The sequence below is a fragment of the Carassius gibelio genome, chromosome A22, assembly GCF_023724105.1.
Source record: "Carassius gibelio isolate Cgi1373 ecotype wild population from Czech Republic chromosome A22, carGib1.2-hapl.c, whole genome shotgun sequence".
Taxonomy (NCBI): Eukaryota; Metazoa; Chordata; class Actinopteri; order Cypriniformes; family Cyprinidae; genus Carassius; species Carassius gibelio.
The window spans coordinates 25,526,265-25,531,516 of NC_068392.1; positions in this window are offsets into that span (position 1 = coordinate 25,526,265).

Here is a 5,252-nt window from a genome sequence, read left to right on the forward strand (position 1 = left end):
TTTCAGTTTGGCAAGATTTGCACTGAATACTGAATGAAACAGCTTTATCTAATAGAGAGAAAAGCTTTTGAGCAGATTTGGGCTTGATTTCACTTCATTTCAACAGAAACACTATTTCAGCATTACTGGACTCAGAAAGCTGTAAACTGACAATCTTGATCATTGAAGTCCTAACATAAGTTTTTGTGCATATAACTTCTAACACATTAAAAACAGTCTTACAGCATTGCAGAACACATTGTACTTCATAAGGCATAAGCTTGTTTCAGTTTGGCAAGATTTGCACTGAATATTGAATGAAACAGCTTTCTCTAATAGAGAGAAAAGCTTTTGAGCAGATTTGGGCTTGATTTCACTTCATTTGAACAGAAACACTATTTCAACATTACTGGACTCAGAAAGCTGTAAACTGACAATCTTGATCATTGAAGTTCTAACATTAGTTTTTGTGTATATAACTTCTAACACATTAAAAACTGTCTTACAGCATTGCAAAAAACATTTCATTTCATAAGACATAAGCTTGTTTCAGTTTGGCAAGATTTGCACTGAATACTGAATGAAACAGCTTTCTCTAATAGAGAGAAAAGCTTTTGAGCAGATTTGGGCTTGATTTCACTTCATTTGAACAGAAACACTATTTCAGCATTACTGGACTCAGAAAGCTGTAAACTGACAATCTTGATCATTGAAGTCCTAACATTAGTTTTTGTGCGTATAACTTCTAACACATTAAAAACTGTCTTACAGCATTGCAGAAAACATTGTACTTCATAAGGCATAAGCTTGTTTCAGTTTGGCAAGATTTGCACTGAATACTGAATGAAACAGCTTTATCTAATAGAGAGAAAAGCTTTTGAGCAGATTTGGGCTTGATTTCACTTCATTTCAACAGAAACACTATTTCAGCATTACTGGACTCAGAAAGCTGTAAACTGACAATCTTGATCATTGAAGTCCTAACATAAGTTTTTGTGCATATAACTTCTAACACATTAAAAGCTGTCTTACAGCATTGCAGAAAACATTGTACTTCATAAAACATAAGCTTGTTTCAGTTTGGCAAGATTTGCACTGAATACTGAATGAAACAGCTTTATCTAATAGAGAGAAAAGCTTTTGAGCAGATTTGGGCTTGATTTCACTTCATTTCAACAGAAACACTATTTCAGCATTACTGGACTCAGAAAGCTGTAAACTGACAATCTTGATCATTGAAGTCCTTACATTAGTTTTTGTGCATATAACTTCTAACACATTAAAAACTGTCTTACAGCATTGCAGAAAACATTGTACTTCATAAGACATAAGCTTGTTTCAGTTTGGCAAGATTTGCACTGAATACTGAATGAAACAGCTTTATCTAATAGAGAGAAAAGCTTTTGAGCAGATTTGGGCTTGATTTCACTTCATTTCAACAGAAACACTATTTCAGCATTACTGGACTCAGAAAGCTGTAAACTGACAATCTTGATCATTGAAGTCCTAACATAAGTTTTTGTGCATATAACTTCTAACACATTAAAAACTGTCTTACAGCATTGCAGAAAACATTGTACTTCATAAGACATAAGCTTGTTTCAGTTTGGCAAGATTTGCACTGAATACTGAATGAAACAGCTTTATCTAATAGAGAGAAAAGCTTTTGAGCAGATTTGGGCTTGATTTCACTTCATTTCAACAGAAACACTATTTCAGCATTACTGGACTCAGAAAGCTGTAAACTGACAATCTTGATCATTGAAGTCCTAACATTAGTTTTTGTGCATATAACTTCTAACACATTAAAAACTGTCTTACAGCATTGCAGAGAACGTACTCGGTTACGAACGTAACCTCGGTTCCCTTAGATACGGAACGAGTACTGCGTACGGGGAAAAGCTCCTTTTTTCCTCGATACTGAAGCCTTTTTTCAATAACGCAGTGCAACTGCACTGCCATTGGTTTAATCTGTAAACTTTTTTAAACCAATGACAGCGCTGCGTAGCTGCGCGAGCCTGTGGCGATGCAGCGCGCCAAAGCCCGCCAGAATGGGCGGGGCGAATGGCTATATAAGCAGGCAATCGCCAGAGGAAATCAGGTCATACGACTGAAGCGACGACACTGAACCCGCAGCCTCGTGGCACGGCATATAACGCAGTACTCGTTCCGTATCTCAGGGAACCGAGGTTACGTTCGTAACCGAGTACGTTCCCTTTCGATACTTCACTCATACTGCGTATGGGGAACGAATTCAACCGCGCCGTGCCACGGTAGGGAACGACAAGACTTAACTTGAACACCCTGGGGTCCAGAGGATAAGTGAGAGGGCCGGAGCCATCGAACCCTTGACGCTACACTGCTGAGAGGGAGCTAGCTCCCTGGAGGTGGTATGATGACAGAGTCTGCTAGAGGCTGTCGTATCAAACCGAAAGAACCCGAGCATGCAAGGTCGGGATATCCAAGTTATAGAACCTGACAAAAGTGGACGGCGAGGACCAGCCGGCCGCCTCACAGATGTCCTTGATAGAGACACCACTAGACCAGGCCCATGAAGAGGCCATCCCTCTAGTAGAGTGGGCTCTAACTCCTATGGGGCACTCAAGGCCCATAGAGGAGTAACATAGAGCGATAGCTTCAACTATCCAACGCGAGAGGCGTTGCTTTGAGACCGAAGACCCTTTGGTGCGGTCACCAAAGCAGACAAAAAGCTGGTCAGATTGCCTGAACGGCTGAGACCGCTCAATGTAAATTCTCAAAGCCCTCACTGGGCAGAGTAAATCCAGCTCTCGCTCACCTGACAACGGAGGCAGAGCTGAGAGGGAAATTACCTGTGCTCTGAATGGCGTCGAGAGCACTTTAGGTACGTAGCCATGCCTGGGTTTTAAAATGACCTTAGAGTCATTGGGCCCAAACTCAAGGCATGCAGGGCTCACCGAGAGGGCCTGCAAATCGCCAACACGCTTGACCGATGCTAGAGCAAGTAGCAGAGCGGTTTTGAGCGTTAGGGGCCGAAGGTCAGCTGACCGCAGCGGTTCAAAGGGAGGTCCTTTGAGTGCTCCAAGGACCGTGTGAAGGTCCCAAGTGGGAATGGTAAGAGGGCGTGGGGGCTTCAACCGCCTAGCACCTCTCAGGAAACGCACAATGAGGCTGTGTCGACCCACTGATTGGCCAGCAATAGGAGCATGAAATGCTGCAATGGCTGCTACGTACACTTTGAGTGTGGAAGGGGTGAGACCCTTTTCTAGACGCTCCTGGAGAAATGACAGTATCGGAGATACATCACACTCAACAGGGTCTTTGTTTTGTGCTAAGCACCAGTCAACAAAGACTGACCATTTTTGGGCATAGAGGCGTCTTGTAGACGGGGCTCTTGCCTGAGCAATGGTGTGTAGTACGTCCCCGGGGAGGCTCAGAGGCTCCCATCGAGGGACCATACATGCAGAGCCCAGAGTTCTGGCTGTGGATGCCAGATTGTCCTGTTCGCCTGAGAGAGGAGGTCCCGCCTCAGGGGGATCGGCCATGGGGCTTTCATGGAAAGCCTGAAAAGCTCCGAGGACCAAACTTGGGTCCTCCAGAGTGGGGCCACTAGGAGGACTCTGTGTCTGTCTTCCCTGACTCGTCTGATGACCTGAGGGATCAGAGCAATCGGGGGAAAAGCATAAAGAAGGAGGCTGGGCCAGTTGTGGGCCAGTGCATCTGTTTCCTTTGAAAAATAAGTTGGGCAATGAGAGTTGCTTTCTGAGGCGAAGAGGTCGACCTCTGCCTTCCCGAAAATCTCCCAGATTTTGAGAACTGTCTGGGGATGGAGCATCCACTCGTCCGAGGGGACATTGCTCCGTGAAAGCATGTCTGCTCCCAGATTCGTCTTGCCAGGTATGTGTGTCGCCTTGAGCGATCGCAACCTGGGTAATGCCCATTCCAAGAGGCGCTTTGCCAGTGCGCAGAGGCGGCTGGACGAAAGGCCGCCTTGGTGATTTATGTAGGACACCACTGTCATGCTGTCCGACTGGACTAGGATGTGGCGCCCTTCCAAGATTGCCTGAAAGGATTGAAGGGCTCGTTCTACTGCCAGCATCTCGAGGCAGTTGATATGAAGATGGCTTTCTTCGTGCGACCACGAGCCGAAGGCTGGTCTGCCCTCGCACAGAGCACCCAAACCCAGGTTGGACGCATCTGTTGAGAGTACCGTCCTTCTGGAAACCGCCTGTAGGGGTACTCCACGACTGAACCAAACAGGGTTCATCCAAGGCTCCAGGGCTGCTAGACAGGCCTGGTTGACCCTGATGCGAAAGCGGCCGTGCCGCCAAGCATGAGGTGGGACCCGGAGTTTCAGCCAGTACTGCAAGGGCCGCATTCGTAGGAGGCCGAGCTGTAAAACTGGGGAGGCGGAAGCCATCAGCCCTAGCATCCTCTGAAAGAACTTCAGAGGGAAACAGGCTTTGTTCTTGACAGAGGCCGCGAGCTGCTGAAGTACAAGAGCGCGCTCTGGTGATATGACCGCCCTCATATTGACGGAGTCGAAAACTGCTCCCAGGAACGTAATACGTTGGCTGGGGAGCAGTGAGCTCTTGGCGAAATTGACCCTGAGTCCTAGGCACTGTAAGTGGCTCAGGAGCATGGATCTGTTGTGGTCTAGCTCGGTTCGTGACTGGGCTAGAATGAGCCAGTCGTCGAGATAGTTCAGAATGCGAATTCCCATCTGTCTCAGAGGGGAGAGCGCCTCGTTCATGCACTTCGTGAAAGTGCGGGGAGCTAGAGACAGCCCAAAGGGAAGGACTGTATATTGGTAAGCCACACCCTCGAACGCGAACCTCAAGAATCGTCTGTGATGGGGGGCTATCTGGATGTGAAAGTAAGCATCTTTCAGGTCCAGCGAGAAGAACCAGTCCTCGGGGCAAATCTGCGTGAGGATCTGCTTCAGTGTCAACATCTTGAACTTCCGTTTCATGAGGGAAAGGTTCAGGTGTCTGAGGTCTAAGATGGGTCTGAGACCGCCATCTTTCTTGGGGACAAGGAAATAACGGCTGTAGAACCCCGACCCGCTGTCTGAGGGAGGAACTATCTCTATGGCTCCCTTCCTTAACAGCGTCATCACTTCGGTGCGGAGGACCTGAGCATCGTCCGGCTCTACCGAGGTGGGAATCACTCCGCGAAAACGCGGGGGTCTTCGGGCGAACTGCAGTGAGTATCCGTGTTTTATTATCCCCAACACCCACTTGGACACTCCGGGGATGGCCTGCCAGGCCTCGGCCCGCGTGACAAGGGGCTGG